Raw genomic sequence first — 23,359 nt, 5'->3', positions numbered from 1 at the left:
AATGAACCAGTTTTTCCTATCAACTATGATTTGGTAAAATGACTGACGATGGAGGGAGCACACTTAATAATGAAAAGGTTACAAAATGTTTGAAGCTGGTACATATTGAGAGAGTGGTTAGCAGAGCATATGGGATCTTGGGCTTCATAAATAGGTATTGAGTACAAAAGTAGAGAAGTTATGCTGAACCTTTATAAAGCGCTGGTTAGGCCACAACTGTAGTATTGCGTCCAGTTCTGGTCACCACACTTTAGGAAGGATGTGAAGGCCCTTGAGAGGGTGCAGAGGAGATTTACCAGAATGGTTCCGGGGATGGGGGATCTTAGCTACAAGGACAGGTTGGACAAGCTGGATTTGTTTTCATTAGAGCAAAGGAGGTTGAGGGGTGATTTGATAGAAGTGTACAAGATTATGACTGGTTTGGATAGGCTAGATGGGGAAAGGCTGTTCCCACTAGTTGATGGTACAAGGACGAGGGGACACAGATTTAAGGTTTTGGGCAAGAGATACAGGGGGGATGTGAGGAAAAACTTTTTTACGCAGCGAGTGGTGATGACCTGGAACTCGCTGTGAACGGAAGTGGTGGAAGCGGAGACACTCAATGTTTTCAAGGGGAGACTGGATAGGCACTTGAGGGAAATAAACTTGCAGGGCTACGGGATAGAGCGGGGGAATGGGACTGACTGGATTGTTCTACAGAGAGCCGGCACGGACTCAATGGGCCAAGTCGATGGGCCGAATGGTCTCCTTCTGTGCCGTTATGACTCTGTGACTATGATTTAAGGCATCTGCCAGTGTTGCTTGTAACCAGTCATCAGGAAACACACGGGAATGGCCAAAGTTCCTGTGCCATTTCATTTTATTTTCCTGCCTTATCTGTGGAGGAAATACAAACCTCACCTGATATAGTGCCTCATCAACTCTCTCTGGCATGTTTTTCCACATGTATGTTGATGATACTCCGCTCTACCTCACCACCATCTCTCTCAACCCCTCCACTGCCTCTGATTTGTCATGTTGCTTGTCCGACATCTAGTACTGGATGAGCAGAAATATCCTCCAACTAAATATGGAGAAGACCGAAGCCATTGTCTTTGGTTCCCGCCACAAACTCCGTTCCCTAGCCACTGGCTCTATCCTGCTCCCTGGCTGAACTAGGCCGTTTGTAACCTTGCTGTCCTATTTGACCCTGACGTGAACTTCCAGCCCCATATCTGCTCCATCACCATGACCGCCTACTTCCACCTCTGTAACATCGCCAGTCTCTCAGCTCATCTACTGCTGAAACACTCATCCATGCCTTTGTTACTGCCAGACTCCACTGTTCTAATGCACTCCTGGCCAGCCTCCCATTTGCACCCTCCGTAAATTTGAGCTCATTCAGAACTCTGCTGCCCATAACCTAACTCGCACCAAGTCCCATTAATCCATCACCCCTGTGTTCAATTAACTACTTTGGCCACCAGTTCAGCAATGCGTTGATTTAAAAATTCTCATCCTAGTTTTCAAATCTGTCCATGGCCACGCCCTTCCCAATCTCTGTAACCTCCTCCAGTCCCACAACCCTCTGAAGTCTCTGCGCGCCTCCAATTCTGGTCTCTTGCGCATCCCCAGTTTTAATCGCTCCACCATTGGTGGCCGTGCCTTCAGCTGCCTAGGCCCCAAGCTCTGGAATTCGCTCTCTAAATCTCTCCGCCTCTTTAGTCTCTACCGATCTCTCCTTTTAAACCTACCTTTTTGACCAAGCTTTTGGTCACTGCCCTACTATCTCCTTATGTGGTTTGGTGTCAGATTTTGTTTGATGACGCTCCTGTGAAGCGCCTTGGGATGTTTTACTACATGAAAGGCGCTATATAAATTTAAGTTTTCTGACGATCAGATTGAGATAATTTACAGTGTTGGGAAATTCTCATCGTGAAACGGTATCCTATCGCTCCATGGCACAGTAAGCTGCCAATAGCACTAGTTCCACTTTATTTGTATAAGTGGAAGAGGATCTAGCTTTTCAATTTGACCTGTACAGTCTTGTCAAAATCCAGTTGACTGCTTTGGTGACTGATGCATGGAGCAGGTTTAAGAATTAATGAAATGCAAATGGCAACTATGTCTGTAAAACACAAGATGCATCATTAGGTCCTTTGCGAATTAACACCCACAGTCTGTTGCGAATACCCAGAATGTGTCTCAACATGGGAATGCAATTAAAGCTCATGTAAAATTTCATTAGCTCTGTGCTTTTGTGCTGTAGTATACGTGCGTAATAGGTCTCTGTAGTGACACAGATATGATCAGTGGTGGGTAACCAAGTGTCTTACTGTGGTAAGTCGACATTCTTGTGTGCTTTTGGGTGTTTAAAAATGTGCAGGAATGCTGACTACTGAAGTCCTTGAAAATTGTAACCAAATTTGGTTATAAATGGCATTTTACAGCTCTTCAAATAGAATTGCTTTGAATCACCTTTACTTGGAGCCCCTCAGTAAATTTAACCTGTACGGAGTACTTTATTCTGATTGATTTGTAGTTAGTGTAGCTCCCTTTTTTCATGCCATTTATTGATTTGTGCCTCTGACTTGACACATTTTGAAATATTTATCCTTTTAAAATGTTCCCACTAGATTAGTTTTCGTTTTTCATAAGTGGTTGTATAATCTTAATATTTTAAAGCTCTAAATCTTTATAGAAGTAATGACATCAATATTAATGCCTTGTACATATGAAGCTGTGCACACCACCTATAGCAAAGTAGGTCTTTGGTTGTTGTTTTTAAAATAGCTTCTACTGGAGGGATGAAGAGAATCAGGTTTTAGATTTGAGATTTAATATTGAGGTGACATTTATTCATTGTATAGAATCTTGTTTTAGTTTAAAGACTTTATTGAGGTATTCCATGCTTCACAAAATCTAATTTGTGCTAATTACATTCCCGATCCATTTGTTTGCTGTAATAGATTGTGGATTTATTATCACATTAAATTTATCTTGACTATTGCAGTCTTAATTGAACATGTCATATATTCAATTCTATTAATAGTAATGATGCACTTGAATTTAGTCCAGGTTGTTTCCTGTCTGCCTTCATGTCAAATAACGGAGCCAAAACCTTATCTTAGCAATCTGACTCAGTGCTGCATTATGTCTTCTCTCCGGAGAGACGCCCCCATGAATTGAATTAGTTAACCATGTTAAGGGGATAGCTACCCCTGAAGATATGAGTGAGGCAGTTTGCATGAATTATTGAGTATTAACTATTTTAAAAGTGTGAGTGTGTGTTTTTCAAAGAAAAGCTCAATTTAAAAAAATCATCTGCATATATAAATACAGTATTCTATGGAAAAATATCAGATACAACATATTCTCACTCAGAGTACCCTAGCAACAGACCATGCCTTCCATTTATATCTTTCCTCCTTTGACTTGGCATCTGTTTTTTATTATGCCTCTATGAAACATTTTGGGACATTTTTCGATGTTAAAGGTGCTATATAAATGCTAATTGTGGTTGTGTAGAATCTCAAATTGCATCACATGGAAAACAAACAGTGTGTAGCGGTTCGTGTAGATCGCCACTAAATAAGAGAGTTTGACTTCGAACTATAAATAATTGTTTATTTACAGGAACAGGCTAATTACATTAGGTAAGATAGCAGGTGATGGCTGACCGTAGGAGCACCATGGTGTAGGTCTTGTCCCAGCGGGGACTCCACGAGGACTGAGTTCGCAGTCCTGTGGGGAGCGTGATGACATCATCACGCTCTGCTGTGTGTTCCCGTGCTTTGGGCGTCACGTGACCGCGTCGTTGCATCAGTGCGTCTCCCGGTATGGAGGCTGGCCGTTGAGGCCGAGGTTGCGAGGCCGGGCTGTGCCGGTGCTTGCCGCGGGGGCGGAAGATCGCGTCGCTCCCATCGGCTAGCCGATGCGGCCGAAGTCGCGGTAGGCCGGGCTGTGCCGGCGGCCGTCTTGGAAGACCGTGTCGGGCCGGCGGCCGGTGCGCGTGCGTCACGTGATGCGTGACGTCAGCGCGTTAGGTCGCCTCTTAAAGGGGCAACAGCCCCAACAGGCAAGTTATACATACATAAGTAAGTTAAAGGGAATTATGCGTCTCAATGTAAGGGACAACCAGTGGTACCGCCACAAGTGCACTATTGGGTTTGTCACTCGTAGAAAAAGAAACACTGCTCAATAGTTGCCCTTGTACCCTTTGTATACAGTAGACAGATCTGAGGGAACTTGAAGATGGTGAGGATTTATGTGACACACAAGTAACCCACCAGAGTAGCCCTCAAATTCATTTATGGTGACCCAGAAGGCTTGTTAGGCTTCTGCAGTTCTCTTGTGATTTCAATGAGTGGAAGCCTTTATGACTTAAGCAAACACAAGATGGTAGAATCCATTTTATTGGCTGAAGATGTATGGAATGATTAGACTTGGGTATAATACATCCCACTCAATTGGCCAAGGGATTGGCAACAGCCACTCAACCTTACAACCATTGCTTGGGATTGAGTTTGGGCCAGTAGATAACTGTAGGATGGAACAAATGATACCGCTGGGCTGTTTTAGTTGTAACTTTAATTTCCTAATGAATAAACATAGAGCGACATTCAAATAGTAAAGGGGCTCCATGATCTTCTTTCCCATCATCTTAGACTGGGGGGCGGCGGTGGTGAGTAATTCAGGAGAAAGATGTGTCGGTAGGAAAGAAATACATAGGAGAGAGGTTTTCTTTGTTGATTTGCTGGCATAAAACTAGGTGTAGATAGAAATAGTTGTAACGGGTATATCTGTTTCATAAAATGGGTTGCTTGGAGCAGACAAGATTTTGGGGTTATTTACTCGGGTTTTAGTGGGCACCACACGTATTTACAAAACTCTGCAGAATCGAGGGATTGAACTAATGACCTCCGGTGGTTTATTAATGCAATTGTGTTCCTGTCTCTTGCACCTTAAGTAGCTTTTATTTAATCTAATTACAGTATGCACTTTTATTACAGTTTTGATCAGGTAAGCATATTTCCCGATACCCTCAACAGGGCAAAGCCAAAAGAAATGATGGACTAAAGGAAGCAAAAATGATTCAACAAGAACACAGAGAAAAATACTTAATTAAATCTTTGGAATCTGTCTTCGTTCCCCTTTGTCCCTCCACCTGCTTAGTAACCAAGGGATATTTTGTCTCATACGTGTGTTGCAAAAGTGCTCTTACCTTTTTTTTTTAAACCTTTTATTGTGTTGCTGCTGTCTGTAGCCCAGACAGAAAGACATGAATGTGTTGAAAACGAACACGATAGTAAACAACAAGCAAGGAGTAAAGGAAAGGGTGGCAATTTTACTGGAGCATTCACACAGCGGCCCATGAAGACCCATCCCATAAGCCAAAAAGCAGGTGCTTTCCCACAGGGAGGGAGGGAGAATCCTGGGCTAGCAGATGGCCAAAAAGCAGCATTGGCATGAGGTTGGGAACATGATGCCTGACCTCCTCTCCCTGGGCAGTGCTGCATGTGAAAGAGGTAACGAAAGGGTTGACCAGCATTTCACTTATTTAAAAAAAAAAAAAAAAATTGAATGAACATTTAGGCAGCAAGAGCTAAAGCTGTCCTTTTTAGAAATATTCTCGGAGCACATTAAGGATAAAAATCTATAACCGGCATCTAAATATCCGGAAACTTCTCTTAACCGGCAAAATTCAGGAGTAGGTTCAGGTAAGTTTTACTATGTATTAGTGGCCGTGTAACCGGGGTTCCTGGATCTGTGACCGTGTAACCGGGGTTCCTGGATCTGTGACCGTGTAACCGGGGTTCCTGGACCTGTGGCCATGTAAGCGGGGTTCCTGCATCTGTGGCCATGTAACCGGGGTTCCTGGATCTGTGGCCGTGTAACTGGGGTTCCTGGATCTGTGGCCGTGCAACAGGGACTCCTGGATCTGTGTACGTGTAACTGGGACTCCTGCGCAAGTGCCGTGTAACCGGGGCTCCTGCACCTGTGGCCGTGTATGGGGCTCTCGTACCTTGGTAAGTATACCTCTCTGTAATACAGACTTTCTGATCAACTGGCACCACGCCGGCCCCGTCGGTGCCGGATAAAAAAGAGTTTCCTGTACTTGGTTAATTAATCATGATTGGCTTTGGAATCTAGATATTACGTTCACTTACCTGAGATGGCATTATGTTGCTAGTGCGCACCCTTACAATGTTAAGAGATACTTTCTTCCCTTTAATTTGCATGTAATTTTGTAGATTAATTTTTCTCCCTGGCTGATAAATGTATTAATCGTTGTTCAAAACGAACGGTACAGAAGTAAAGTAACTCGCATCATGGTTTTCAATTTAACAAAAACTGAAATAAGCAATATATTTTTTAAAAAGCTGTAAAGCAAAAAGCCAGCTGTCATATTAGTGAGGGCACTAGGATGGCCTCGGTGTTGCCAAGCTAGGCAGGGTTCCCTATCCTGATAGTTAGCCAGTGACTCTTTCTGGAAAGTACACCTACATGGATAGACATCAGGTGAGGTTGGTGCTCGGCTCAGGCTATGTTGTTGTTCATGGTTGAAAGGCCTACCTGCAGTTGGAATCTGAGCTTTATACCGAGCAACGATTACATGGGTGTGGTGCCAGAGGATTGTTTGTGTCCCAGCATGAATCGCTGCTTTTGGGAAGGAATGGCAAAGGAAGAAAAAGCAATTCGTTGGATGGAGGAAGAAATGGATGGTAAAGTATAATGTGGTATTTGTATGGAGGCCACAATCTTAGATAAGATTGAATTTAACTGCTGTTTAGCAATATTGGCAAATGGGTATTTATTTCTGATATTCCCATTGGGTGTTGAACAGTGTTGATGGCGCTGGAGCTATAAATAATTACCATTTGGATTGGAATTTATAATTACATCAGTTCTGCATCTATCTATCTTCTATCTTATATATATAAATCGGTACATCTGTCTGTCTGTCATTCTGTCTGTCATCGCCTGTGCGTCTGTCGGGCTATGCGCTCGAAAGTTACAGGGCGTACCTACGCGCACGTTACCTCCAAAGAAAGCTTACGCTTCCGAGACGGTTTTAAGCGTATTTACGTTTTGGCCGGGCTAAAATTGCGCCCGCGGTATCCCAAAAACCTTCAACGTTCCGCTCATTAGCATCTCATTATCCGCTCATTAGCGACAGAGTGACCTCGAGCTCGACCAATCGTACGCCGGGTTGCTGGCGTGTGCCGCCGGGCCAATTGGTGCGTGTGTGGCCGGGCCTTATCGTTCTGAACCGAGGCGAGTCGCTGCCATCTTGATTCCAAACTTTTCCTTTCTTTTTCCCGCTTTCTGCGTCTTAAAAAAAAAGTTGCTTTTAAAACACACATTGTTTTTAAAAAAAATGATTTAGAAAGTAATTAACTTATCTAATCTCATTAATTTTCCTACCTTTCCCCGTTTTTCCAGGTAGGCCTAGAAGCCTCGGCGTCTCCTCTGCACCCACGCCCGAGCTAGGCACCTCCCGGCCCCACTCGAAGGCTGGAGGGCCGAGCCTCAGCCCAGCGCCGCTAGGGTGCACGCGCAGCAGGAGCTGAGACGCGGCGTCTCTCTCTGGCTCGGCCGGGGGGCGGGGCTTGCTGAGCGTCCAGTGTTACCCTGGCAACCGGGCTCGCCGGCCGTCTCGCACAGCCGCAATCGGCGGTCTTCACCTCGGTGGGGGGGGCGCGACCCTCGGGGGGGGGCCCCCCGCCCGCCCTCCCTTCTCCCTCCCCCCCGCCCTCCCTTCTCCCTCCCCCCCCGCCCTCCCTTCTCCCTCCCCCCCGCCCTCCCTTCTCCCCCCCCGCCCTCCCTTCTCCCCCCCCGCCCTCCCTTCTCCCCCCCCGCCCTCCCTTCTCCCCCCGCCCTCCCTTCTCCCCCCCGCCCTCCCTTCTCCCCCTTTTCCCCCCCGCCCTTCCCCCTGCCCTCCCTTTCCCCCCTCCCTTTCCCTCCCCCCATCTCTTCCCCCCAGTCGCTCGCTCTCTCTCTTCCAACAACAACATTCCCTTGAAAAAGCCTCGGCACCGCCGGGCACTTCAGCTAGTCTATATATATAAATCGGTCGATCTGTCTGTCTGTCATTCTGTCTGTCATCGCCTGTGCGTCTATCGGGCTATGCGCGCGAAAGTTACAGGGTGTACCTACGCGCGCGTTACCTCCAAAGAAAGCTTACGCTTCCGAGACGGTTTTAAGCCTATTTACATTTCGGCTGGGCTAAAATTGCGCCCGCGATATCCCAAAAACCTTCAACGTTCCGCTCATTAGCATCTCATTATCCGCTCATTAGCGACAGAGTGACCTCGAGGTCGACCAGTCGTACGGCGGCTTGCTGCCGCGTGCGGCCAGGCCCTCCTACGGTCGAGTGACGGGACGATTGACCAATCCTACGCTTTGGTCACCTGACGGTCGACCAATCGGTGCGTGTGTGGGCGGGCCTTATCGTTCTGAACCGAGGTGAGTCGCCGCCATCTTGCTTCCATTCTTTTTCCTGCTTTCTGCGTCTTTCTTTTCAAATATACATTTCCAGCAAAATAAAATTCAATTTATTAAATTCTTTTAAAATAAATCACTCATTTGCAAATATTTTATCTAACCTGAACATCCGGGGGGGGCGGGGCTTGGAGAGCGCGGCTCTCGGCCGGGGGGGGCGGGGCTTGGAGAGCGCGGCTCTCGGCCGGGGGGGGGGGGGGCGGGGCTCGGAGAGCGCGGCTCTCGGCCGGGGGGTGGGGGGCGGGGCTCGGAGAGCTGGGCTCTCGGCAGTGCGGGGCGGCGCGGCAGGGTTACCACGGCAACCGGGCGTGGCCGTGCCTGTCTCTCAGCCTCAAGCCCTCCCTTCCTCCCTCCCTTCCCCCCCGCCCTCCCTTCCACCCCGCCGCCCCCTTCCCCCCCCCCGCCCTCCCTTCCACCCCGCCCCCCCTTCCCTTCCCCCCCCCCGGCCCTCCCTTCCCCCCCTTCCCCCCCGCCCTCCCTTCCCCCCGCCCGCGCTCTCTCTCTACCCCCCAGTCGCGCGCTCTCTACCCCCCAGTCGCGCTCTCTCTTTCCCCTCCCCCCCCCAGTCGCGCGCTCTCTCTCTCTCTCTCTCTCTCTCTCTCTCTCTCTCTCTCTTTCTCCCCCCCCAGTCGCTCTCTCTCTCTTCCAACAACAACATGCCCTCGAAAAAGCCTCGGCACCGCCGGGCACTTTAGCTAGTATATATATAAAAGGAATATATAAAAGGATACTTCTGTCTGTCATTCCGTCTGTCTGTCTTGAATTAACTCGAAAGTTATAGAGCGTACCTACACGTGCGTTACGTCGAAAGAAAGCTGACGATTCCAGAACCGTCCTAAGCATATTTACGTTTCGGCTGGACAAAAATTGTTCGCGCGTTATGCAAAAAACCTTCAAAATTAAACTAATTATCTGCTAAGTAGCATTGATTGACTGACGTCAAGGTCGACCAATCCTGTGCCGGCACGATTGACCAATCCTACAGTTCAGTCGCCTGATGGTTGGCCAATCGCTGCGTCTGTGGGCGGGACTAATCGTTTTCATCTCCGGGATCTGGCAGCCATTGCCTCAAGTTAAAAACCCCATTTACTTCCAACTCAAAATCTGCTAATCCAGCTTTGAAAAAGTTAGTATCTCTTTTAAAAAATAACATAAGATTTACCAAAAACGTTTTATAAGTACTTTCACTTTCATCTTTGAAGGTATTAAAAGGTAGAAATGTTGCCCGGCAGCAGATTGAGAGAGGGACACAGAGACAGGGCCCAAAAGCCTGGGACTTGATTTAAAATGTTGCCCGGCAGCAGATTCACAGAGGGACACAGAGAGGCCCCAAAGCCTGGGACTCGATTTAAACCGCCCGGCCCAAAACAGCCCTGGCAAAGCCAGTCTCCCCCAGCTAGTATATATATATATATATATATAAAACGATAGTGGTGTCTGTCTGTCTGTCTGCCTGCTATACACTCAAAAGTTATAGAGCGTACCTACACATATGTTATAGCAAAAGAAAGCTAATGACCAGGGGAGTGTCATAGGCATATTTACTTTCTGGTCAGACAAAAATTGTTCGGACAGTATACAAAAAACTTTCAAAAATCCGCTCATTAGCGGTTGACCAATCCTATCGCGCATTAGCGTTGAGTGACGTGATGGTTGACCAATCCTACAGTTCAGTGACCTGATGGTTGACCAATCGGTGCATCACGGGGGGGCGTTTCATTCCGTGTGTGGGCGGGCCTAATCCTGCAGCCTGCCGAAACGTCGCCGCCATTTTTTTAATACCAACAGCACCAGCCCCAGCACAACAAACCCCCACATTGCGGCTCCGGCACAGTATCCTGCTCCCGCTCGGCGTTTCAGCAGGATTCTTCAGCAAAGGTGCAGAGAGACGACTTCCCTCTTCACTCCTCTCAACTTTATTCAAACCTCAAGCGGCAGCGGCCGGCCGGAGACATTAACTCCTCAAGTGGCGGCGGCCGGCCGGAGTGGATCACCGATGGTGCGCGATGCGGCGGGCCCAATGGGGGGCCGGGGACTCAGGCTTTCCCCCCCTCGGCCCGGTCGCGGGGCTCGGCCCGGTCCCAGGACTCGGCTCCATTTGCGGGTGCGCGCCGGGGACTCGGCCTTTTCCCCCCCCCCCCTCGGCGCTGGATGAGCTGCCTCAGGCCTCGAAGCCTCAGCCTCTCCTTGCCAGCCACGCCCGAGCTAGGCACCGCTGGGCCCGATTCCAAACCAGCGGCCCGCGATCGCCGCCGCCTTGGTGAAGGCGGTCGGGACGGAGCAGAGCGTAGCCATCGCCGCCATCTTTGATCGTGGCAGCACCTCAATGTGGGGAGACAACCGCCATATTTGATCCTGACGGCACGACAATTTCCTCGTGACGCCATCTTTGATCATGGCGGCACTTCAGTGTGGGCCCCAACAACGCCATCTCTCTCTCTCTCCTTCCCTCTCTCTCTCCTTCCCTCTCTCGCTCTCCTTCCCTCTCTCCTCTTCCCTCTCTCTCTCTCTCTCTCTCCCCTCTCTCTCTCTCCTCTTCCCTCTCTCTCCTCCCCCCCCCCCCCGCTCTCTCTCTCTCCTTCACAGACAGACAGACTCCTTTATTTATATATATATATATATATATATATATATATATATATATATATATAAAATTATTTTTTCTTTTTTCATTACAGCATGCCCCCAAGAAAACCTGGCAGAGTTGGACGCACCACATCTGATGCATACCGAAAAAAGGCTCGCAGAGCCTCATACTCCTGACCAGACTCAGGCACGTCAAGCTGCTGACCAGGCGAGACATACCCAAGCCAGAGCCTCAGAGACTCCTCACCAGAGTCAGGCACGTCAAGCTGCTGACCAGGCGAGACATACCCAAGCCAGAGCCTCAGAGATTCCTGACCAGACGCAGGGGCATTGCCAGAGCTGACATTTGGAGTCATTGACTTGAAGCAGCCTTCTCCTATAGACACACCATCACATATGAAGCCGACTCCACATTCATCATTGGCAAGATGACCATCATTTGCCCTCACTGTGGCGCTCTGAAGTGGGAAGGGGAAATTGATGGGATATGCTGCAATGGAGGAAAGGTTAAACTTCCAACACTAACAGCTCCACCTGAACCCCTACACTCACTTCTGTTCGGCCGAACTCCAGCTTCAACACATTTCCTCACTCACATCAGAAAGTACAACAACTGTTTCGCAATGACCTCTTTTGGTGCAAACAGAGTGCATGAATCAGGATTTTGCCCAACTTTTAAAGTTCATGGACAGGTGTACCATACAGCTGGCTCCCTACTTCCTCTACCAAACGAAAGACCTCAGTTTCTCCAAATCTACTTCTTGGGTGATGCCGAAGAGCAAGCCAATCACCGCAGGGAAGCTGCTGTTCACCCCGCACAACAACACCAAATCAAGCTTCAAACTTTGCTTGGGTTATAGGAGATGCTTCATCAGCAAAACCCGTATGTTAAGAGTTTCAAAACAGCCATTGAAAAAACAACAAATGAAGACCTCAAAGTTGTCATCAAAGCTGACAAGACTCCTGCAGGTGAACATGAGCGACGCTTCAATGCTCCTACCACCAATGAAGTAGCCATTGTCATTGTGGGCCAAGAATTTGAACAACGGGACATTGTCTTGCATATGAGAGGTGGTCCACTCAAAAGAATTTCTGAGCTTCACAGGTCATATGATCCTATGCAATACCCGCTTTTGTTTTGCCATGGGGAAGATGGATACGATGCCTATAACAAGATCCCACATGTTGACCCCAAAACTGGTGTGCCACCTACAGCCCAAAGGCTGTAGGTGGCACACCAGTTTTGGGGTCTGCCATGGAATTCTATTCATACAGGCTGATGGAACAACAAACTGCTTCAAACCACCTGCTTCAGTGTGGAGGACTTCTCCACCAGTTCCTCACTGACATATAGCAAAAATGGAAGGAGAGCGGCTTAATTGGTTCCGGAATAACCAAAATCATTTGAGAGTCACAGACTATATATGCTTACGAGATGCTGTGGCGAATGATGGCAACACTGAGGACATTAGTCAACTGGTCATCCTACCATCCACCTTCGTTGGAGGTTCTAGGTACATGCATGAGCACACGCAAGATGCCATGACCTATGTCAGAAACTATGGCAGACCTGACCTCTTCATCACCATGACTTGCAATCCCCAATGGCAGGAGTTCCCACTGAAAGGCATGATCTCATAGCACGGGTCTTCAACCTCAAAGTTAAAAAAACTGCTCAAACTCCTGACTGTGGGCAAACTTTTTAGTGCACACCATTGCTACATGTACAGCATTGAGTGGCAGAAGAGAGGACTTCCTCATGTTCATCTTTTACTCTGGCTTCAGGCAAAGATTCACCCCAATCAAGTTGATTCCTTCATCTCTGCAGAGCTACCCGATAAGGACACGGATCCAATCCTCTTTGATGTTGTTGTAAAAAATATGATTCATGGTCCTTGTGGGCGACACAACCCTTCTTCTCCCTGCATGAAAAACAATGCATGTACAAAAGGGTACCCAAAGCCACTCCGCGAAGAAACTCAGCATGGGGATGATGGCTATCCTTTGTACAGGAGAAGGGGCAAAGAGAGTGGAGGTTTCAGCACTGAGATGAGAATGCGAACTCAAAAATCTAGTGACTCAGGTCAACCTGGTCCATCAAATCAGACAACACAGCAAAGACAGACATTGGAAGTTGACAACCGTTGGATTGTTCCTTACTGTCCACTCCTATCCAGGCTCTTCACATGTCACATCAATGTGGAGTACTGCCACTCAGTTAAGTCTATCAAATATGTGTGCAAGTACATCCATAAGGGCAGTGACCAAGCTGTCTTTGATCTTCAACCGCTGGACAGCAGAATCAAAATGATGAGATCACCACACATCTGATGGGCTGTTACATCTGCAGCAATGAGGCAGCCTGGCGAACTTTTGGATTTGACATCCACAAGCGTTACCCCACTGTCACTAAATTGGATGTTCACTTGCAAAATGGACAAAGGGTTTTATTCCGACCAGGAAATGCCAGCCAACGTGCCGAGGAACCTCCAAAGACAAAACTGACAGCATTCTGAGTTGTGCCAAACGAATGACTTTGCCAAGACACTTTTGTATCATCAGGTGCCCAAGTACTACACCTGGCAGCCAAACAAGACATGGCGGGCTCGGTGCCCTGGACCAGGTCAGAAGGAAGTTCCTGGTCAAACAGGGGTGTACTCATCAGATGCACTTGGCAGAGTCTACACGGTCCATCCAAACAACACAGAGTGCTTTCACCTTCGTCTACTCCTCCATGACGTTGCTGGGCCAACATCATTTAATGACCTCAAGACTGTCACTGGCCACCTCTGTGCCTCCTTTCAAGAAGCTTGCCGCAGGAGAGGGCTCATTGAGGATGACATTCATTGGCATGCAACGATGACAAAAGCTGCTCTGTCTTACTCCCCCAATAGGCTACGAAATCTCTTTGCCATTATAATTGCCCTCTGCAGACCTTCCAACCTGATGCAGTTGTGGGAAGATCACAAAGACAGCCTCACAGAAGACATCTTACACCAACTCAAGACAGCCAACCCCACAATGACGCTGAACTTCACTAATGCAATGTACAATCAGGTATTGATCCTTCTGGAGGACAAGACTTTGGCATTGGCTGGCAAGTCTCTGACTAAGTTGAACCTTCCATCTCCCAATAGGAATGATTCTCCAGGTCTCAGCAGAGAGGTCCTCGGGGAAACCACCTACAATGTTGAGGAACTGACCTCCTTTGTCACCGTCACTGAACCTAAATTGGTTCCAGACCAGAAAGAGACATACAGGTTGGTTGTAGATATGCTGGAAAACAATGCAGGTGGCATTATCTTCCTCGATGCGCCTGGTGGAACAGGAAAGACATTCCTGATCAATCTTTTATTGGCCATGGTTCGCTCTGAGGGATACATTGCACTGGCTGTTGCCTCATCAGGAATCGCTGCAACTCTTCTCCAAGGAGGTCGCACTGCCCACTCAAGCTTTGCTCTCCCTCTGGATCTGACAACACAAGAACACCCAGTGTGTAACATTAGCAAAGGAACTGGTGCTGCTGAGTTGCTTCAAAAGTGTAGACTCATTGTGTGGGATGAGTGTACAATGGCCCACAAGAGGGCACTTGAAGCACTCGACAGAACTCTTCAAGATCTGAGAGGCAACAATAGGCTGATGGGTGGCACCACCCTGTTGCTGGCAGATGATTTCTGCCAAATCCTGCCAGTTGTCCCCAGAGGAACTCCAGCAGATGAACTCAATGCATGTCTCAAGGCATCCCATCTGTGGCCAAATGTGCAAACAGTCCATTTGACCACAAACATGCATGTTCTTATGCATGGTGATGAGATGACAGAATCATTTGCGCAACTTTTGCTACAATTGGGAGAAGGAAACTTGCCAATTGACAGCAGTGGTCAAATCACAATTCCTCCAGGCTTTGGCAGTCAAGTCAAAACAGTTGATGAGTTCATCTCACAGGTGTATCCAGACCTCCTCAATCACTTCAAAGATCCCAAGTGGCTGTGTGAACGGTCAATACTTGCACCTAGGAATGATACTGTCAAAAACATAAACATGCTCCTTCTTCAAAAACTCCCTGGCCAAGAGCAAATTTATAAAAGCGTTGATACTGTTTGTGACAGTGCTGATGTGGTACACTACCCCACTGAGTTCCTCAACTCATTGCAGCCTTCAGGAACGCCTCCTCACAAACTGGTACTGAAGGAAGGCACCCCCATCATGCTCCTAAGAAACATATATCCACCAAAGCTGTGCAATGGAACCAGACTGGCAATCAAAAAGCTCATGCCAAATCTCATTGAGGCTACCATCATCTCAGGCTGCGCCAGAGGGGAGGATGTTCTCATTCCTCGAATTCCAGTGATACCAACTGACTTGCCATTTCAGTTTCCTGTGACAATTTCTTTTGCAATGTCAATCAGCAAGGCACAGGGGCAGACTTTGAAGGTTGCTGGCATCAACTTACTCACGCCCTGTTTTTCACATGGCCAGTTGTACGTGGCATGTTCAAGAGTTGGTGCGTCAAGGAATCTGTTTATTTTAACACCCTCAGGAAAAACAGAAAATGTTGTCTATCAACGGGCTCTCCAATAACGCAGAGTGCTTTCACCTTCATCTACTCCTCCATGAGGTTGCTGGCCCAACATCATTTAATCACCTCAAAACTCTCACTGGCCATCTCTGTGCCTCCTTTATAAAAGCTTGCCACAGGAGAGGACTCATTCAGGATGACATTCATTGGCATGCAACGATGACAGAAGCTGCTCTGTCTTACTCCCCCAAAAGGCTACGAAATCTCTTTGTGGCCATCCTTCGCCCTAAGAGATTCATTGCACTGGCTGTTGCCTCATCAAGAATCGCTGCAACTCTTCTCCAAGGAGGTCGCACTGCCCACTCAACCTTTGCTCTCCCTCTGGACCTGACAAGACAACAACACCCAGTGTGTCACATTACCAAAGGAACTGCTGCTGCTGAGCTGCTTCAAAAGTCTAAACTCATTCTGTGGGATGAGTGTACAAAGGCCCACAAGAGGGCACTTGAAGCACTCAACAGCACTCTTCAAGATCTGAGAGGCTGCATACCTACTACAAGATAACACATATAACAGTGTAATGTTGAATACATTTATTGATTACAAAATCACTCTGTACAATACCAACCCTATTGGGTTTGCAAACCTTTACCAGAGGGAGTATTCACTCAGTCTTTGGTTGTAACTCCAGCATATTGTCAACTGTTCTATTGTTCTACATTATTGGAATAAATGTTCACTGTTGATTTCTAAACTGACCTCTAACTGCCTCAGATGGAATCTTTTATTTCCCTATTCAACTCGTACACTGAAACTTTGTGAATAATGTAATATCACTCCTGGGTGCTTAGGAAGAGTTCTTCAATCCCAACGGTTTAAAAAACAGTTTTATAAACATGCCACAGGGTTCTTGAGTTCCCTCGGCACCGCCGGGCACTCCTACTACTATATTATAAAGAGAAATGGACAGTGCCTCTTTTTCCATTTGTTCAATTGTGTTGTCTTTTATTCAGGATTCCCGAATTGTTCTTCCCCTTTTTTCCCCCTTCCCTGGTTGTTAAAGCTCCACTTTGGCCATTTATACATTTTTGTGTGATTAGAATGCATGCTAATAATGACACTTCACACTTGTGCTGAAATTGCTTAGCCTTGGTTTTCGATTTTCACTGTTAAGAGTGACTGCACTTCAAAAGGGCTTTGGAACATCCCAAAGTCATGAAAGATGCTATATAATTGCCAATTAGCTCTTTCTTTACAAATATCCAGTTGGACTTTGGGCTGAACTATCTAAATTTGCAGATATATACTATCAAATCAGTCAGGTGACCATATTTTCACAAGCCCTGCTGTTGAGTTGTTACTCATTGTACTGGCTGCGCTAGACGTGCTCCTATCTAGCCATCCAGCAAGTTAAACACTTATTCAAAATAATTCTTCGTGAAGCCGTTTGCTGTTTTGAAGCTTTACTTGAACAAATTTGTGAAACTGTAAACAAAGATAAAGTATGTTTTGTACATAAACGGAGTACTATACATTCGATATTACATAAGATATAACATATTTACAACAGTAGAATAGATTAATTGTATAACTAACATTTGGACTCACTTCTGTAACTATCAAATATTAACCTTTTATAAACATAGTGTTATCAAAATACTACTCTGACAACATTGCTATTATGCTAACAAACAAAGATACTCACAGATACTGCGCTTGGCCTAACATATGAAATCAGATTACATTGGATTGTGAATCCCTTATGGAATCCTCCATTACTGCCAGGTTCTTCCTGGAATTCTACTTCCTGGGATTCTACTTCCTGGGTTACACAGGAAGAAAGGTACGAAGGTCAAATGACCTCTCACAGGAAGAAAGGAACAAAGGTCAAATGACCTCTGTTTCATATAAACACACTGCTAACACATAACCACCACCAGAGGGTGCTATCTGCACATAAGATAGTCCATCGGTCCAGAACACTCATGGTATATTATGATTTTTTTCCCCCATTTGTGTTTTGAGAGGGAAGTTCAATGGTTGAGAGTGGTGACAAGAGTCTGATGGTATAATGTGTGTGGATGTTATCTGCACTCCCTTCCCCCAGCCCCCGGCTTTCTCACATAGCGAGTTCCTAATGTGAGTGTCTCGAACTAGGGGGCATCGTCTCAGGATAAGGGGTTGGCCATTTAAGACTGAGATGAGGAGGAATTTCTTCACTCGGAGGGTTGTGAATCTTTGGAATTCTCTGCCCCAGAGGGCTGTGAATGCTGAGTCTTTGAGTATATTCAAGGCTGAGATCGATAGATTTTTGGACTCTAGGGAAATCAAGGGATATGGAGATCGGGTGGGAGAGTGGGTTGAGGTCGATGATCAGCCTTGATCTTATTGAATGGTGGAGCAGGCTCAAGGCCTACTCCTGCTCTTATGTTCCGTTTTAAAGATGTCAGTCCCTGCCCCCTGTGTTCAAATGCGTTAACACTGGTTTTATATAATTGAACAAGTACTTGTATTTTGTGAACCCTGACTGGTAGGAACCGTAAATGTGGGCACGTTTCAAAACATAAAGAAGAATGTCCATGTGTGTCTTTTTGCATTTTCTAAGTCAAAACATTAATTAGTTGAAATGAAGACTCCCCTGATGGCCCAGTGGTTGGGTTCCCAACCCTCCCGGAATGACCAGGAGTTTCCCGGAATCAGGGGGGCACCTCTCCCGAGCTGTGCCTTTAGCAGCCCGGGAGATCAGTGAATTAAATTTCCTGCCGCAGTGCGCACCAACAGCCCCGCTCGGCGATGTCTCCCTGTTGCTGTTCAAGCTTGGAGCGTGGTAACATCACCCAACCACCGCCGCAGGGAGCCACGACCGTGGGGAGCACATTCGCCAGGGGGCTGGAGAGTCTGGAATCAGGAGGTTCAGGAATCACGAGTGTCGGCAATCGGGGGAGGTCTGAAATCATGGGGTGGGGGTTGGTGAAAGGAAGAAGACTGGGGGATCAAGGGGTGAATGGGGATCAGGGGAAAGATGGAGACTGGTGATTTCCCTCAGAGCTGGGAGCAATGGTGGCAAGGTAGTGAGTGGGAGCGGCACCAAGAGAGGATCAGCCAGTAAAGGAGTGAGTGAAGCCCAGAGACCTTCCTGTGGGTAAATAGGGAAAGTTTATTTCCACTGGGGGTGAATGGGGAACTTGGGAACAGAAAACAAGGATTCTTACTGGCAGAACCGAGGGGGAAAGGAGAAGGTGAACCAAGGGCTATTAGACTGTGGAATACTTCACCACCTACAGCTAATGAGTTAAAGACTAAAACTTAATTCACAGAGAATAGGATATGTGTTTGAAAACGAGGGATATAAAAAGATCTTTGGGGGTTGAGGAATGGGGTTACAGGAGAGAGCATCCACACTAGGGGCCGAATGGCCTCCTTCTGTGATGTAATTTCTCGAATTCTCTGGAAACTTTCCTTTATCTGGTACTAATCTTGTCTGCCAAAACTACTCACTATTCCAGGATCGTTCTGGAATGCAAAGATAACCCCCGACCTATTATTTTCTACTGCTAACCGTCTTCTTAAATCCCTCTCCCCTGTCTCCTCCACACTCGCCTCCGACAACAAGTGCGAGGAGCTCATGTACTTAACGGTTCGCTATCCTCAGATACTGTCCCCGTCTCCTTCAAATCTGCCGTCATCACCCCTCTCAAAAGAACCAACCCTTGACCCCTCCGTCCTTGCAAACTACCGCCCCGTCTCCAACCTCCCTTTCCTCTCAAGTCCTTGAACATGTTGTCGCCTCCCAAATCTGTGCCCATCTTTCCAGGAACTCCATGTTTGAAACCCTCCAATTCGGTTTCCGTCCTTGCCACAGTACCGAAATGGCTCTCATCAAAGCTCCAAATGACATCCTTTGTGACTGTGACAAAGGTAAACTATCCCTCCTCGTCTTTCTTGACTTGTCTGCAGCCTATGACACGGTTGCCCACTCCATCCTCCTCCAACGCCTCTCCACCGTCGTCCAGCTGGGTGGGACTGCACTCATCTGGTTCCATTCTTATCTATCTAATCATAGCCTGAGAATCACCTGCAATGGTTTCTCTTCCCGCTCCCGCATCGTTACCTCTGGTGTCCCCCAAGGATCTATCCTTGACCCCCTCCTATTTCTCATCTATATACTGCCCCTCGGCGACATCATCTGAAAACACAGTGTCAGTTTCCACATGTACGCTGACGACACCCAGCTCTACCTCGCTACCTCTTCTCTTGACCCCTCCACGGTGTCTAAATTGTCAGACTGCTTGTTAGACATCCAGTACTGGATGAGCAGGAATATTCTCCGATTAAATATTGGGAAGACCGAAGCCATTGTTTTCAGGCCCCGCCACAAACTCCATTCCCTAGCCACTGACTCCATCCCTCTCCCTAACATCTGTCTGAGGCTGAACCACACTGTTCGCAACCTTGGTGTGATATTTGACCCTGAAATGAGCTTCCGACCACATATCCGTGGCATAACTATTTTCACCTCTCTAACATTGCCCGGCTCCGCCCCTGCCTCAGCTCATCTGCTGCTGAAACCCTCATCCATGCCTTTGTTACCTTTAGACTTGATTATTCCAACGCACTCCTGGCTGGCCTTCCACATTCTACCCTATGTAAACTTGAGGTCATCCCTAACTCGCACCAAGTCCCATTCACCCATCACCCCTGTGCTCACTGATCGACATTGGCTCCCAGTTAAGCAACGCCATGATTTCAAAATTCTCATCCTTGTTTTCAAATCCCTCCCTGGCCTCGCTCCTCCCTATCTCTGTAATCTCCTTCAGCCCCACAACACCCCCCCCCCCGCCCTGAGATATCTGTGTTCCTCTAATTCTGCCCTCTTGAGCATCCCTGATTATATTTATGGGAACAGTAACATCGTGGTTATGTTACTGGACTAGCAATCCAGAGGCCTGGACTAATGATCCACAGACATGAGTTCAAATCCCACTATGGCAGCTGGGGAATTTAAATTCGGTTAATTAAATAATTCTTGAATAATTTAAAAAATAACATCAGTAATGGTGACCATGAAACTATCGGATTGTCATTAAAAACCCATCTGGTTCACTAATGTCCTTTAGGAAAGGAAATCTGCCGTCCTTACCTGGTTTGGCCTATATGTGACTCCAGACCCACAGCAATGTGGTTGACTCTTAACTGCCCTTTGAAATGGCTGAGCAAGTCACTCAGTTGTACCAAACTGCTACAAAAAGACCAGAGGTTCTTCTCCAGGACAATTAGAGATGAGCAATAAATGCTAGCCTTGCCGGCGATGCCCACATCCCATGAACGAATAAATAAAAAAAAATAATCGCTCAACCATCGGTGGCCGTGCCTTCAACTGCCTAGGCCCTAAGCTCTGGAATTCCCTGCCTAAACCTCTCTGCCTCTCTACCTCTCTTTCCTCCTTTAAGACACTCCTTAAAACCTACCCCTTTGACCAAGCTTTTGGTCATCTGCCCTAATTTCTTACGTGGCTCGGTGTCAATTTTTTGTCTTCTAACACTCCTGTGAAGCACCTTGGGGACGTTTTACTATGTTAATGGCGCTATATAAATACAAGTTGTTGTTATCGAGTCCGAGCTCAGGGAGTGGTTTAGAGATGTTGGTGCTGAGCTGAGTTTAAGGCGATGTGCCCTGTGAGAAGTGCCCCACACACTGAGCCCGCTGCCCTTTTTGCGATTTCTCGGTTGGGTTCATGTCGGTCTGTGCTGCTTGGTTTTGATGTGTGAAGTCCAAGTACAGATCGGCTCTGACTGAGGCTCCCAGTTGAGAGTTGTCATCTTCACACGGAACCGGAGTCCCAACAAGAGTCCAAGGAGATAGCGAGAGAGATCGGGCCTGTTAAAAGTGGCATTGCCTCGGGAGCCTGTCCACACCTTGTGCAGTGCAGGGGGATTCTGGCTATGGTTTCAGGATGAATATCAGCTGGTTATAGAATTACTACTAGTTAAAGGTAGAATATCTGGTTATTGCACCTATGACTATCAGTGAGTTATTGTATTACTGTTGGTTATGAGGGGAATGAGTGTTGTCACTTTCCTATTGGTTATCAGTGCAATTTCAGTGAGTTACCATTCGTTACTAGTGGAATCAAAGTTCCTTCCGCATCCAGTTTCCCCTCTGCTAATCGCTCCCCCACTCCCAGTCTCCCCTCTGCCCCGTCCCCCACTTCCCCCGGTCTCCCCTCTGCCCCACCCCCCCGTCTCCCCTCTTCCCCGCCTCCCCAATCTCCCCTCTAACCCCACCCCCCCACAGTCTCCCCTCTGCCCCACCCCCGTCTCCCTTATGCCCCGCCACCCGGTCTCCCCTCTTGCCCGCCACCCCCCCCTCCCCCCCCAAGGTCTCCCCTCTGACCGCCCCCCCCCCCCCCCCCCACCCCCCAAAACAGTCTCCCCTCTGCCTTGCCCCCCCTGGTCGCCCCTCTTCGTCTGCTTATGGATGGCCTCCTGGTTCTTGGAACTTGACGCACAACTGCTGCTAGCATGAAACCAGGAGCAAAACGTTCAACTGCAGTGGACCCAACCTTTATAAGGTAAATGTAATAGTACTTGTAAAAGTCATGTGATTGGGCCTCACATGGTCAGATGTCATGTGGTCAGAATGTTACATGATCAGTCCTCCAAGAATGACTCCAACCAGAGTTGGCAACTCTACTCAGTGGGTACAAATGGACCCCAGCTGTGGTGCTAAGCTGTACACATGAGGGGTTCCCAGGTTTTGTTCTGGATCTGTGTTACTCTGGTCGAGGTAAGCTAAAGCAACAGTTATCTTCAGTTGGGCTTCGCTAAAGGCCCGCGTGTCTGTTCTAGATTGCTACGTAGCAACGCCTGGGAAGAGCTTTTGTGTGTGGTAAAAGTGGGATGAGGCTCAGCTGCCATGCACGCAAGTAGAGTGTCAACAAGAGCAGGTCAGAGGCTGGGTATTCTGTGGCGAGTGTCTCACCTCCTGACTCCCCAAAGACTTTCCACCATCTACAAGGCACAAGTAAGGAATGTGATGGAATACTTGCCACTTGCCTGGATGAGTGCAGCTCCAACAACACTCAAGAAGCTCGACACCATCCAGGACATTGGAGGCAGTTCAGAGAAGGTTCACGAGGTTGATTCCAGAGATGAAGGGGTTTTCTTATGAAGAAAGGTTGAGCAGGTTGGGACTAAACTCATTAGAGTTTAGAAGAATGAGAGGGGATCTTACTGATTCTGAAGGGGCTTGACAAGGCAGATGCAGAGAGGATGTTTCCCCTCATGGGGGAATTTAGAACTAGGGGCCATAATTTCAGAACAAGGGGGCACCCATTTAATTGGAAATGAGGAGGAATTTCTTCTCTGCGGATCTTTGGAATTCTCTACCCCAGAGAGCTGTGGAGGCTGGGTCATTGAATATATTTAAGGTGGAGAGAGACAGATTTTTGTAAGGTAAGGGAGTCGAGGGTTATGGGGAGCGGGCAGGGAAGTGAAGTTGAGGCAAAGATCAGATCAGCCATGATCTTATTGAATGGCGGAGCAGGCTCGAGGGGCCAGATGACCACCTCCTGCTCCTATGTCATATGTTCATGTAGGACAAAGCAGCCTGCTTGATTGGCACCCCATCCACCACCTTAAACATTCACCCCCTCCACCACTGGCGTACCGTGGCTGCAGTGGGTACCATCTACAAGATACACTGAACCAACTCGCCAAGGTTTCTTCAGCAGCACCTCCCAAACCCGCGACCTCTTCCACCTAGAAGGAC

At 47.6% G+C, this 23,359-nt stretch overlaps 1 protein-coding gene across 4 annotated transcripts in view; it reads left to right on the top strand.

The window, feature by feature from the left end:
- LOC147122633 (serine/threonine-protein phosphatase 2A 55 kDa regulatory subunit B gamma isoform) overlaps positions 1-23,359 on the top strand; it is a 493,182-nt gene that overhangs the window by 273,767 nt on the left and 196,056 nt on the right. The gene's annotated exons all lie outside the window — the stretch shown is intronic.

This window comes from Somniosus microcephalus, chromosome 2 (genome assembly GCF_052327205.1).
Source record: "Somniosus microcephalus isolate GS21.2 chromosome 2, FLI_Smic_1.0, whole genome shotgun sequence".
In the NCBI taxonomy this organism is placed as follows: Eukaryota; Metazoa; Chordata; class Chondrichthyes; order Squaliformes; family Somniosidae; genus Somniosus; species Somniosus microcephalus.
This window is presented reverse-complemented; position numbering and strand designations above follow the sequence as displayed.